Source organism: Camelus bactrianus, chromosome 33, assembly GCF_048773025.1.
Source record: "Camelus bactrianus isolate YW-2024 breed Bactrian camel chromosome 33, ASM4877302v1, whole genome shotgun sequence".
In the NCBI taxonomy this organism is placed as follows: domain Eukaryota; kingdom Metazoa; phylum Chordata; class Mammalia; order Artiodactyla; family Camelidae; genus Camelus; species Camelus bactrianus.
In genome coordinates, this window is record NC_133571.1 from 22302293 (window position 1) to 22316858 (window position 14566).

Here is a 14566-nt window from a genome sequence, read left to right on the forward strand (position 1 = left end):
AAGAGATTCCAGGTCAAGGGAATTTCACATCTGACGGCCATGTGCCCTGCTGAGCCCCACTGAGGTCCTCATGGCTGTGCTGGGGGTGGGGAAGGAGAACCCCAGGAGCTGATGCTGGACAGGGAGGCACAGACTGGCTGTTCCTTGAACCTTGTTAAGGAGTTTGGGCTTATTCCAGGGTCACAAGGAGCCAACACAAGCTTTGAGGTGCCACGATGCTCAGACAGGTGCTGCACCCTTGCAAGGGGTCCTTGTCAAACTCTAATGCACAACGGAGCCACGCAGGCATCTTGTTAGGACGCAGACTGACTCAGTAGGTGGAGCCTGGGGTTCCTGCTGGTTCCACAACCTACACGTTGAGCAGCAAAGGCAGGAGATGCTGCATGAATGTGGGCTCTCTGGCCAGGTCACCACCTGCACCCCTCCCGGTGGAGGATGTGTGATGTTTACTTTGTTGAGGACAACTACTTCTCAGAGCTGGCATGGACCTTAATTCTGAGGCTCCTCACATAAGGCACTCCCACTTCTGAGCAGGAAAGGGAGTCTGTCCCTGGGGAAGTCACCTGCTATGGTGACCCCCGTGTAACAGCAGCAGTGGTGGGTCTGGACCCCAGGTTTCCCTGATCATCAGCTAAAAACTTATTCTATTTCACTAAATGACTCCCTTTTCCACATGGCTTTTTTCCCACCATGTCCCATCAGGATATGGGTGGAGGCCGGCTGTGCCTAGATCAGGCAGTCAGCCCATGCTGGAGAGGGTTCTGGCCACCATCCGAGTCCTGGAGGATTAACTGCAGCGCTCTCTGGCCTTGGAGCGAGGCCAGCCCAGAAGTTTTCCCAAGCCCGATTAGCCATAGCCTGAGATGTGCTCACGGTAACGCTAGCATGGTGTTTGTCTTCTCTGGATTTTAGCGAGTTCGGCTGTGTGCCCATCAGGTGATGTCCGAGTGCCCAGAGTGAACCACCAGGGCTCCAGCCCCCAGCGTTGGTCCCAGGAAGACCTGTGGTAATGGGAGGTCATGGTGGTGCTAGCGCACGGGGCTGTGGGAGATTCCTCTGCCTGGAAGTGTTCCTGACCTGTTTATCCTTGTTGCTTCAATTCCACTGGCTCATCATCTACCCTGTTTTTAAAAACCTGAGGCTGACTATTAAGCCACTAACACTGTAGTAAGTATGAGGCCATCTACTCTTCCCCAGCTCAGGGAAGAGAAGGCCCCCGCGGTGGGGACGAGGAGCAGGAGAAAGCAGAGAGAGGAGAGGCAGGAGACACGAGAGGAAACTTGCTAACTTCACCTTCTTGTCCGGGGCCAGCTCTGACTCTGACCTCCAGATGCTTCCTATTTTTGATGGCTCCCAATCAAAGTTGGTGGTGACATAAGGAACTGGAGGGAAACCAGGCTTTCAGAGCCTGGGTGGGGTTTACAGTGGAGATATGAGTAATACCTGACACTTGCCTGTGCCTCTCTGTCCCCCAGACAGCATGAATCCCTGGAAAGCCACGTGTGCCACCTCCAGGGTGGGACAGAGGTGAGCCCAAGGTCATGGACAGAAGGTACAGGATTTCGGAACCGAAGTGAAAAATGCACTTTGGTTCTGGAATACCTACCACGGTCCCTGGAAATGACACCGAGCCACCTTCAGGGCATTGTCACATGTCTGTCTCATTTTTATCTCAACAGTTGCCCGGTCAGGAAGGCAGACGCTCTACTCAGGGCATAAAGGCGACTGAGGGACGCGTGACCCTCAGAACGCAGGATCTGAGCACCACGCTGGGCATTCTCATCCCGTGGATTCGGGGTCTGGTCCTGGAAGCTGAATTTTAGCAGTGTGTAGTGAGTAGGCAGGCTCGCCTTCGAGAAGTGCAGATGACTTCATAATCGAGTTGGGGGGTTACCCAGGCTGCTGGATTCGGCCTTTTAGGGGGTGGGAACCAGGTCCAGTTCCTATGGGCATCCTCTCAGTGCCTAGCACAGTGCACAGTGCACAATGCTTTTGCATGTATTATGTTCTTTTTGTTTGTTTGTTCTATTTTTCTTTTGTGGGGGGAGGCAATTAAGTTTATTTATTTATTTATTTTAATGGAGGTACTGGGGATTGAACCCAGGACCTCATGCACGCTAAGCATGAGCTCTACCACTGAGCTGTACCCTCCCCCCACACTCCACCATGTATTATGTTCTTAACAAATGCTGGCGGAAGTGTAATGGTCAGGGAAATGTCCATAGAAGTGCAAGGGAGCAGGGGCTCTTTAAATGAGCAAGGTTTTAGGAGGAAAGATCTGGCCTGGAAGGTAATCTAGAAGGGAGAACTATCAAAAGTTACCAGAGGGGGAAGGGGGTGGGAAGGGGTAAATCGGGAGTTGGGGATTTGCAGATATTTAACTACTATATGTAAAGCAGTAAACAACAAGCTTGTGCTGCGCAGCACAGGGAACCATATTCAGTATCTTACAGTAACCTACAACGAAAAAGAATATGCAAATGAACGTATGTGTGTCCATGTATGACTGAAACACTTCGCTGGACACCAGAAATTGACACAACATTGTAAACTGACTATAATTCAACTTTAAAAGAAAGAAATGATAGTTTTTGCTTTTCTTTTTCACATTTCCATACCCACGATTCCTCCTGGTTCAGCCCGCCATGAGCTTCTGTCTCTAAGTGGTTGTGGGCGCAGAAGTTCTGCTGTAACAAGGAAACAGAGAAAGGGTGGGGGGCGTCTTCAGGGTCTGATTCCCAAAATAGGATTCCTGAGTTCCTAATTAGTCTTCAAAGCAGGACTTTACTGAGAGGAAAATATTTTTTTCTAAATTTCTTAAAATATGGATAGCATATCAACAGCCAGCTTTTGGGGGCGAGCCAGTGAATTTGCTCTAAGTCAGGGGTGCAGGAGTCTCAGGATCCATTTCCCAAAGGCAGTCCGCCCCTTTCCGGAGAGGAGAGAAAGCGCGACCCTTGCGTCCAGGGAGGGTGGGAAGGGGGAGGTGGCCGGAGCAGTAGGTCGGACCCGGTGTCCTGACCTGCCCGGCCAGCTGAAGCCCCAGAGGGTGACGCTGGGAGAGGAGCGGAGTGGAACACGGGGAGCACGGAGTGCTGTGCCCCCTCCTCACTGAGAGCCCCACGGGGCAGAGGGAGCCACAGCAGAAGGACAATGTAACGCAGTGGACAACGGGCATGCCTGGGTATTGCTTCTGGGTGCCCCCCAGCCCTACCGTGATGGGGAGGGAGGCAGAAACCCCTGTGTGCCCTGGGGGTGCAGGCTCAGCAGGGGGAGGATGGAGGACATGGCCAAGGCTCAAAGTGCTCAGCAGGGCACAAGAGTCCAGCTGGGCTGGTCAGGCAGGACATCTCCAGGCCCCGTCTGAGTCAAGTAAGCAGAGCAGACCCACGTGAGGCAGCAGAGGCAGCCGGATGCCCGGAGCTCAGGGAGGTCAGGACGCTGCGGGGCACCCAGAGAGCCCAGAGCCCAGAGGGGGACCTGCGGGCACCTCGATCCGCAGGCATTGCGAGGTCCCAGCCTTCCTGGACGCCCAGGCCCCATCCCGGGACAGACAAGGCTGGGGAGGGGACGCCTGAAAGACTGACCTTCCCCTGAGAGACTGACTTACCCCAGGGAGACTGTTCGGCCCAAAGGAGCCTGACACTCTCCCTCGTGCTGGGTTTGGTTTATAATAATGATTGTTGAATTCATTTGAGCCTATGGGAGTTGATGGCTTACACACAGTATCACCTTTTCTTTCTTTTCCACTAAATTCAGAACACTGAAGAGTGATGCTGAAATCAAACACAGGAGAAGCTCAAAACACCTGCTGAGTGAGCTAGAGCCTGCAGCCTAGACGCCGGTCAAACCAGGTTTCCTGGAGCTTTGCTCTGAGACCACGTGCAGGGGTGAGTCAGCTGGGGGCAGTCTGCTTTCATAGAGCAGATCTGTTTACCTCGGATCACTTGCTCCCTCCTAAAGGGCGAGACAGTCCTCTAGACTCACCCCGCAAGGTGGGCCTGGGCCGGGGCCGCGTGTGCGCAGTCCCTGGACGCCTCGCTGGGCAGACGGCAGCTGCTCTGGGGGCAGGCAGAGCCCAGAGAGATGCCCAGAGGACCCCAGGCCCTCACTCAGATCCTTATTCCCAACCCACCTGTGAGGTGTCACTCCTCCACCAAGAGAGGGGACACAGAGGAGGGGGACTTTCTCCCGCAGCACCGTCACGGGTAAGGTGTCTATTCTGTGGGCCAGGATGGTCGCCGTGAGGGAGGGGGCATGTTAGGCACTGTCTCATAATTAAGACAACGCACTTGTTGCTAATCTGAGCAGAAATGAACATTGGGATGTACTGAGCATTCCTGTGACTCCTGTTGGGTGGAAAACTGACATTATGGTTATGTTAGGAAAGAAAATGGTCTTTATCAATGAGACACAGGAAGATGTGAGCCAAGGGGGCAGATGCGAGCGGTGTTAGAAATGCACACGGATGTGTACGTGTGGGTGGGATGTCATGACACCTTGGTTTTATTTTAAAATACTTCAGCCAAAACCCAAACCAAAACAGTGAGGGGAGGAGCAGAAACAAGGGAAGTAACTGCAAAGTACTGATAGTCGATGAACCGGGTGAGCGGCACACAGGGGTTCTTTATGCCATTCGCTTCAGTTTTCTGTATGTTTGAAATTTTCCATGACGAAATTTTATAGGAAAGGATATTGGGGAGCTTAGGGAACCTCTGAGTTGTCTGCTGAGCCAGGCTGAGAGGGGAGGACAAGGAGAAGCCCCAGGCCGTCCACGGAACAGCGTGCACACGGATGCCGCCTCCGGTCCCCTTCCACCCCCGCCTCCAGGAGCTGGAGGTAGTGGTCACCCCCGTCCTCCTGCAGCCAGAACAGAGCTGCTTCGGACGACTGGCTTCCAGAGAGAAGTCTAGGGCAGGAGCGGGCTTGGTGGAGCCTGGGTCCCAGCCCTCCCTGCACCGGGAAGCTGCACTTCTCTGGTGGGAGGTGGGCTCTGCCCCGTCCGGTGGGGAGCCCGCCAGTTCAGGAAAAGGATGCAGATCGTCTTGGAAGAGGATTAATCTCCGCTGCAAGGAGGACATGGTTCTCCCACCACTCTGAAGTGCGTTCCCGTCTCTGTCAGGGTTCCCTGTCGCCTCTGCAGCTGTCAGCTCTTGCGTCCTTCTTGTCATTTCACAGATATTTTCACACACGGTTTCCTGTCACTCTAACAACATTATGTGCGTCGTTTATAAGTCATTCCTACACATTCTCCACAACCACCGTGTGAGTCAGAATCACCCCCACGTTACCGATGAGAAAACTGTGGGAAAGAGATGAACTGACTTACCCAAGTTCCCGGGTTTGGAGGAGGTGACCTCAAACCTCAAGCCTGAGACTCCCTCCCCGAGACCCGCCCATGTCATTTCCACTGCGCGGCCCCCAAACTTGTAGTTGTGACTTTCGGCCAGTCTCTGAGAACTTACTCTTTATCTCAAGCTAATCAAGAGCCAAAAATTCATAGATTTTTGTCTTCCTTCGGTAACGTTTCTGAATAGCTTTTTTCCCATTCCTTTGAGGATTATCGCAGGCAAACACACAATACCAAAAAAATCTACGAGCAGTTAATGTTTCAGACAGCTGTAAACTTGATATCCCATCTCTTCTAGGCAACACAGAATCCCCGGTTCGAGTTAATTGTCCATCAGTTGGCGGCTCCCATAGGAGGCCGATGAGTGAACTGTCAGAGAATCTGGAGTATGAAATAGGTTTAAAGGAGATTTCGCCTGGAAAGCGGGTTGGTGATGCAGTTCACTGTTGAGCCCCAAATATCGAAAACCAGCCAGGGTGCTCGCCCGAGATTCCCTGCCGCCTCCCCCAGGAGTGTTTCCGCGGGGCACCTGGAAAACGCACGGAGCTCTGCAAAGTGTCAGGGAGGGGCTGCTGCTCTGGATGCAAATAACTGGCCTCAGCACATTCCAAGGGAAAAAGTGGAGAAAAAAGGATGACGCGATGTCGAAAGAAGGCACAGGCCCAGCTAGCTCTCCCCTGCTGCTTAATACAGGAAATAGTTCCCCAACTTCTCGGCTAATCCTGCGCCGATACAATGAGAAATGGCCCGTCTGGCAGCCAAGCAGTTATTAAACAAGGACAAGGAAATATTCCCGCCCATAGCAACGGAGCCAAAGATAACAGCGGGGAACAGAGGCGCTGCAGAGAGCAGGCAGATACGAAACATTCCGCCCTGGGAGCCCCCAGAGCGGCTGACGTGTGGGAAAAGCAAAGGGCCTCGCTTTGGCCCGAGAAGCCACGCTGCGGGCCGTGGACCGCAGGGCTGGGCGTCTGGCCGGGGTGCACGCGGACTCGGCCGCGTGAGGGAGAGAGGCGGGCGGCAGAGGCACAGGCGGGCCTCAAGCGGGGCCGCACCTCGAGGCCGTCGGAGCTGGAAGCTGGCCCGCTGACGCGGCCCGCGTGGGAGGCGGGAGACGCAGGGCCCCGCGCACGCTGTGCGGTGAGGCCGTCACGGCGCGCAGGGGGCCTCGCGCCCCGGCGACGCCGCCGCCCAACGCCCCTTTCTGACCAAGCGCCCCGTCCCCCCAGCGGTCTTCCAAGCCCTCTGCTCGGGCTGCAGGGACGGCCTCCCAGGCCGACCTCTCCCAGCAGCACCTGGAGCGCCCTCCGAGGGGAGCCGTCCTGCTCGTCCTTCGCAAAGAGCCCGGGCTCCCGCAGCGCAGCACGGCCCAGGGCGCAGGGGCCGGGGCGGGACGAACGCAAAAGCCGTTTTCTGTAAGCTTTTCCCGCTTTAAAGGAGCTGGTTTTATTGGTCACTGCAACAAACGTGTTGGAGAGTCAGAATTTTACAGCTGGAAGGACGTCAGAGGTGACCCAACAGGCTGCTTTTCCAGAAGGGGGCAGGCTGGGAGTTGAAAGCTGTTTGTTCAAGCTGAGCCTAGACCTGTTCTCCTGGCTTCGGGGCCAGGGCTCTGTTCACAGGATCAGCCTCCCTGCGCCCCTCCTTCCCCTGGGAAATATATAAACTGAACTGTTAATTATTTTGGAGTTCTCTTAGGGAGAAAATGAAAAGCAGCCCCTGCCGTGGCGACCCGCTGCAATGTGTTAGGTCCATCGGTCCACAGCGGGGTCATCGGGGTTCCTTTAACTCATCCTGGCAATGGTTTTAAATTTTAAGAAATTAAGCCACCGCAATCCCACGTGGAGGTGAACTGTGCACCCGCTCCACCTGCTCCAGATCCACCCCCTCTCCTCCCGTGTGCAGGCGCTCCCCGCCCTCCTCTCCTCCCTCTCATCCCGCAGAGGAACTGTCCATATGTTGACAGAGCCTCGGGCTGCGAAGTGCCAAGTTACGCCAGTTGCCGTTTGCTCTGGACCTCGGGTGACTGCCCTCAGACACCTGGACTTCTCCCCGCCGCTCTCCAGAGACCGAACTGGTCTGCCCTGGCACTGCGTGCAGGTCGCATCTGGGTCTCCTGCGCACGTGCCTCTGGAGTCCGACGGCTCTCAGCTATGAGCAAGTTACATACTCTCTTTGGGCCTCAGTTTCCCCATCTGCAAAAGAGGGGTCAAAATGGTGGCTACCTCAAGGATGATGAAGGCTAAATGAAGATTTAATGAGACAACCCATTCAAAGGGTTTTTGAAGAGTGCTTGGCACAGAAAAATCGCTGTCATTATTTCATTGACTGTTGAACTCAAAAAATAAAAGGAAAAAAATGGGGATATTAGGTTTCTGCCAACAGCCTGACCCACTTATTTTTATGAGCATTGGCTCATCTCCAGATTTCAAGTTGTTAGGGACAATTTTACGAACTTTTAATCAGTGGCTTTCCCTCAATCTTGTGTGCATGGAAGGGGTTGGGCAGGTAAGCTGCGAACATGGCTCCCCCTCACCTAAAGGCCACCAAGCACTGAGATTTCTCCTCTCATCAGTGTCAGTGTCTAGAGTCTCTCAAACCTCCTTAAACGTAAGTTTAGCCAAGACCCCCATTAACATTTTCAAGAGGAAAACACACACACACATACACAGGTATAAAAATAATTTAGATTATTAGCAAAAGTAGTTTAGATTTCTTAGAGCATAGTCACCAACTATTGGTTGCAGAGCTTAAAAAGTACCCCATCCTTACCTTGTGGCCCTTGATATGACCTGGATAAATGACAGTCAACGACCTGTAGCCCATGGCAGGTTTGGGTTGGCCCAGCCGCTAAGTTGGGTAGGAATTCGATCCCTCCCAGAACTTTCTCCACAGCCCTTTCCCGGTGGAGGTCTGGTGTCCATCGCCGTGTTGTGGTCCTTTAAGTGAGTGGGACCCTTGGTGTCTGTCTGGGCTTTGAGCCGGCCTTTTCCCTTCACCTCTCTGCTGGAGTTTTCTGTGGCTCCAGATTCCACCTTTGCTTTTGATCCTTTCCTCTCTGCCTGTTCTATTTCTGTGCCGTTTTTGTTTGGCTGAAGCACGTCCTCCAGCCAGAAATTAACACTTGTTCTCGCCTCCTCTGAAGCTTCCGGTCTTCATCCATCATCCTGACGTGGCAGTTGGGTCTGGCCTCCTTGACAACTATCTTCCTCCAGGGTCAGCTTGCTTTCCATCTCCTCCTTTCAAACCTTGGCTTCCCTTTAGGACCACCCGTTGGGTTCTCCTTTCCTGCAATCTAAGTTGTTGTGAGCTAATATGCTGGGGCCTGATTTGCTGAACAGGAATGATTGACAACCCCTCTGCTCAATGACGGATCAAATCTTTTCTGCTTGGGTTTTTCGGCACGACCCCCTTCCTCAAATTCCCTTTGTTGACTCATTCCTCTGGAGACTTTAAAGAATCTTCTGGAATTCTGATGTAAGTTGATAGAATCGAACATATTATGCACACACTGTATTTTCCACACATAGCAGATGGAAAAAGACATCATTTCCATCTAAAGAATATGCCGTTCATACCTTGTAACTTGGCTAAACAAGAGAGGAGATGGTTTATTTACTCCTTCCATGGTTGCTGAGTGATGGATAGGAAGTGCCACGGCTGTAGGTGAGCCCACGGCCTTAGGTGAGCCCAATCAATGGCTTGCTTCCTGCCATTTGTAACCAGTTTGCTGAAAGAACAACAAGCAGCGTTTCTGATAGGGTGCATGTAGAAAGTGGTAACTGTATCGTGGCCAAGGAGATCCATACACTTGAGCCCCGGGGGGCCTGCCTTCTCCAGGCCTCACCCAGTTGCCTTGAGAGCTGAGGGCATCATCATCCCAGCACATCCTTGTACACACTGCTCAGGTACGGGAGTGGGGACGCTCTGCACGGGGTTTAACTTAATTTCGTACAGACACCACTGTCCTCCAGACCTCCTCCATCCAGTCTCCCTCCTCCAAGTCTGGAGGAACTCTCGGCAGATTCCTTCACTTTCCCAGGTACTTTCAGACAGAGTCTCATTTTCCATCTAATTTAAATCCAAACGTAATCTTGTATCCAGTTTGAAGCTTCTCCCCTTGCCCCCAGCTGGCTCAGAGACCTGGAGCCAGCAGCTGGGCTGTCTTTCTCTCCTGCTCCACCTTTCCCTCCAGTGTGCCTCTTGAGTTTGGGCGGAGGGGAGGGAAGGGATGAGGGCGGTGTTGGCTGGTGCTGTTGATACTTGGGCTTGGTGCCTGCCTGTGGCAGACACCCCAGTGCTGACACTGCTGGGGCAGCAGCAGACCCCACACACCCCACACACCCTTTCTGCTGGAGTCGCCTCACCCTGGAAGGCAGCCTTCCTTTAGCTTGAGCCCTGATGCCTCAGAGCTCACCGCTCAGCCAAAGGGGAGACTCAGCCATGTTGCATCACCATTGGTGGAAACGCAGCTTCTCCCCCAGCAATTCTGGCCTCTTGTCCTTCCATCACAGGAGGCACCAGCCCACCTTCCACCTTTTTTGCCTTTTCCCATGAGGAGGAGACACCAGTCTTTGGATCCAGGGACAGAGAACAAATTCTTCCAAAATCAGTCCAGGCTTCCCGCCGGTCCCCGGTAGCACCGAGACTGCATGTCTCCATTCTCAAAGCCCCTCAGCTGACCAGCAGCCCGTCCCACCCATGGGTCGGGAGAAAGAGGAGAAAATGCATATGGCGGCAGATTGCTGATAACACTCAGTGTGAGTTTATTGTTTTTTTTTAGTTTTAAGAATTAAACCAAACTTTTATTTATTTATTTTTGTGACCTATCAACACTACTTACTGGCAGGCTGAAGTTAACACTCACTGATGTCTGTCCCTGAAGAAACTGCCTTGCTGCTTCTGACATCACGGCCCACGTCTGTTCTGAATCCAGTGCAGCTCTTTGTGATGTTTCAGCAGTACCGAAGCCTTCACGTGAACCTGTCTCAGGGTCCAGGTTGCGCTTGTTACTACTGCATGTGCCCTGGATGCTGTAGCCTGTCTTTTAACACATCATCAGAGTCCCTCAAGGTTCTCAAATGATTGCATTTCAAATGCGAGAATTGTAATACCTTCCAGGAAAATGTAGATGTTTTTCTTAGACATACTCAGCAAATCCCATGCAACATATTGAATGATCTGCATGAAAATGTTTGGGCGGTACGTTTCCTCAGAAGGCAAGCTGCCACATTCCTTACCTATGAGTAATGATTTCTAGGTGGTACAGAGAAGTAGTGCCCAGCCTGTCATGCCCTGATGCCAAGTTCCCTCCAGTTGGTGTTGCCCTCACAGCTGCTAGTAATGTGTGGAGGGGCACCCACTATCACCACAGCAGAACTGGGGCCAGAATCCAGGCCCACAGAGGAGAGGCAGTTTCACACTCTCCTTGGACCTCCTGCAGTGGGACTATTTTGCAAATGGTACAGAACTAGTCATTCAGTATATACAGAGATGGGGAAAATATACAGCAAAAAATAAAAACAAACAGAACAACAAAAAGTCAAAGGAAAAATAACTGGGAGCAAATCCTTTGGCCATAAGTTGTAATGTTGGTGTTGTCAGAGAGGAATGTCCTACAAGAAGTAGTTAAAGCATTTAGAACATCATATAAATGGAATTATGCAGTATGTAGCCTTTGGAGATTGGCTTCTTTTGCTCAGCATAACGTCTTTGAGATTTATTTGAGTTATTGCATATATGTATATAGTTTATTCCTTCTTATTTCTGAGAATAACAATGTGATTCACAATATTAACAAGCAGAAAAAATACCTTTTGGTCATCTCTGAACAATATGTAGAAAATTACATGAAAAGTCCAACATTTGTTCCTGATTTTTTTTAAGGTTATAAAGCATATTCTATTTCTTTTTTTTATAACTTTTATTTTTTTGAAATTTTTTTTAACATTTTTTATTCAGTTATAATCATTTTACAATGTTGTGTCAAATTCCAGTGTAGAGCACAATTTTTCAGTTATACATGAACATATATATATTCATTGTCACATTTTTTTCTCTGCCACCTACCATAAGATCTTTTATATATTTCCCTGTGCTATACAGTATAATCTTATTTATCTATTCTACATTTTGAAATCCCAGTCTGTCCCTTCCCACCCCCCCCACCCCCTTGGCAACCACAAGTTTGTATTCTATGTCTATGAGTCTGTTTCTGTTTTGTATTTATTTATTTATTTATTTTTAGATTCCACATATGAGCGATCTCATATGGTATTTTTCTTTCTCTTTCTGGCTTACTTCACTTAGAATGACATTCTCCAGGAGCATCCATGTTGCTGCAAATGGCATTATGTTGTCTGTTTTTATGGCTGAATACTATTCCATTGTATAAATATACCACATCTTCTTTAACCAGTCATCTGTTGATGGACATTTAGGCTGTTTCCATGTCTTGGCTATTGTAAATAGTGCTACTATGAACATTGGGGTGCAGGTGTCATCCTGAAGTAGGGTTCCTTCTGGATATATGCCCAGGAGTGGGATTCCTGGGTCATATGGTAAGTCTATTCCTAGTCTTTTGAGGAATCTCCATACTGTTTTCCACAGTGGCTGTAGCAAACTGCATTCCCACCAGCAGTGTGGGAAGGTTCCCCTTTCTCCACAGCCTCTCCAGCATTTGTCATTTGTGGACTTTTGAATGATGGCCAATCTGACTGGTGTGAGGTGACACCTCATTGTAGTTTTGATTTGCATTTCTCTGATAATTAGTGATATTGAACATTTTTTCGTGTGCCTATTGATCACTTGTATTTCTTCCTTGGAGAACTGCTTGTTTAGGTCTTCTGCCCATTTTTGGATTGGGTTGTTTGTTTTTTTCTTATTAAGTAGTATGGGCTGCTTATATATTCTGGAGATCAAGCCTTTGTCAGTTTCATTTGCAAAACTTTTCTCCCATTGTGTAGGTTGTCTTTTTGTTTTACTTATGGTTTCCTTTGCTGTGCAGAAGCTTGTAAGTTTAATTAGGTCCCATTTGTTTATTCTTGCTTTTATTTCTATTGCTTGGGTAGACTGCCCTAAGAGAACATTTCTGAGATGTATGTCAGATAATGTTTTGCCTATATTTTCTTCTAGGAGGTTTATTGTATCTTGTCTTATGTTTAAGTCTTTGATCCATTTTGAGTTTATTTTTGTGTATGGTGTAAGGGAGTGTTCTAGCTTCATTGCTTTACATGCTGCTGTCCAGTTTTCCCAACACCATTTGCTGAGGAGACTGTCTTTATTTCATTGTATATTCTTGCTTCCTTTGTTGAAGATTAGTTGACCAAAAGTTTGTGGGTTCATTTCTGGGCTCTCTATTCTGTTCCATTGGTCTACTGAAGAAAAATAAAGAGGCTGGAGGAATAACTCTCCCAGACTTCAGACAATACCACAGAGCTACAGTAATCAAAATAGCATGGTATTGGTACAAAAACAGACATTTGTTCCTGATTTAAAAGTCCCAGCTAGAACTATAAATAATAAACCAGAAATAAAAGGGAACTTCCTCAACCTGAGAAAGGGTTATCTACAAAAACCCTGCAGCTGACATAATTCCTATTGCTGAAAACCTCTATGTTTCCCCCTAAGATCGGCAATAAGGAAAGAACGTCTGATCTCACTATTTAACATTGTACTAAAGTTCTAGCCAATGCATAACATAAGAAAAAATTAAAAGACATTCAGATTGGAAAGGAAGAAGAAGTCAATTTATCTTTAATCATAGATGACAAGATCATGTACATAGAAAGTCATAAAGAATTTACAAAGTGTTGCTAGAACCAACAAGTGAGTTAAGCAAGAACACAAGGCTAATGTGCAAAAGAATTAATTATATATCCATAGTCTAGCAATAAACAATCAGATATTGACATTGAAGAAACAACAGCATTTACAATAGCATCAAAAATATGAAATACTGGGGAGGATATAGCTCAAGTGGTAGAGCATATGCTTAGCATGCAGGAGGTCCTGGGTTCAATCCCCAGTGTCTCCTCTAAGAATAAATTAAGAATAAATAAGTAAACCTAATTACCTCCCCCTACCAAAAAAAAAAAAAAAAGTAAAAATATGAAATACTTCAAAATAATAAAAGATGTAGGAATCCTGTACACTGGAACTACAGAACATTGCTGTGAGAAAGTAAAGAAGAATTTTTTTAAAAAAGAAGAGATATACTATGTTCATGAATCAAAAATTCAAACTTTTTGAAAAAATTCGAACTTTTAAAGATGTCAGTTCTTCCTCCTTTGATCTATAGAGTCAATGTAATCCATTGAAAATCCTAGTAGCCTTGTTTAGAAATTGACAAGCTAATTCTAAAGTTTATGGAAATGTCAAAGACCTAAAATTGCCTTTGAAAAAGAAAAAGCAAAGTTTAGGACTTATACTGCATGAAGTCAAGACTTGTTATAAAGCCACAGTAATCAACACAGTGTAGTGTTGGCATGAAGATAGAAATTTAGATTAATGGAACAGAAAGGAGGGTTCAGAAATGGTTCTATGAGTACATTTCCAACTGATATTTGACAAAAGGGCCAGGGTATTTCAATGGTGAAAAGTTAATCTTTTCAACCAATGGTGCTGAAATAGTCATCTGTGGTGGACAAAATTCTAAAACTGTCTCCCCCAGATGCAGCATCTAATTATTCAAACAGCAACGTGAGTTATGTTAGAAGGAAGTATGGTCTTGTTATTGTCTTCATTTGGAGACTAATCATGCTTTGAAGAGATGTGTGAGTGTCAAGGTGACAAGGGGCGGACTTGTGATGGTTCATGTTATGTGTCCACTTGGCTGGGCCGTGGTGCTCAAATGTCTGGTCAAACATTACGCTGGATGTTTCTGTGGGTGTGTTTTGGGATGAGATTTGCATTTGAATTAGTGGGCTCTCAGTAGAAACGGTTGTCCTTCATAATGTGGATGGATCTCATCCTATTAGTTGAAGTCCTGATGTTTTGGACTGAATGCTTGCGTCCTCCCCAAAATATACATATGGAGGCCCTAGCTTCCAATGTGATGGTCCTAGAGGTGGGGCCGTTGGTAGGTAATTAGATTTGGATTATCCCGTGATGAGATTTAGAAGAGGAGAAAGAGACATGAGAGTTTTCTTTCTTCCATAAATGAGGATCAAGCAAGTATATAGTCATCTACAAGCCAGGAAGAGGGCCTTCCCCTGG

The 14566-nt window shown here is 48.5% G+C and overlaps 1 long non-coding RNA gene across 2 annotated transcripts in view; it reads left to right on the forward strand.

Annotated features, from left to right (window-relative positions):
* LOC123617668 (uncharacterized) overlaps positions 1-14566 on the forward strand; it is a 103332-nt gene that overhangs the window by 69363 nt on the left and 19403 nt on the right. For both annotated transcript variants that reach the window (XR_012503789.1, XR_012503788.1), the window contains exon 4: positions 3760-3890. This is a non-coding gene — a long non-coding RNA (uncharacterized LOC123617668). The remainder of the gene's footprint in view (positions 1-3759; positions 3891-14566) is intronic.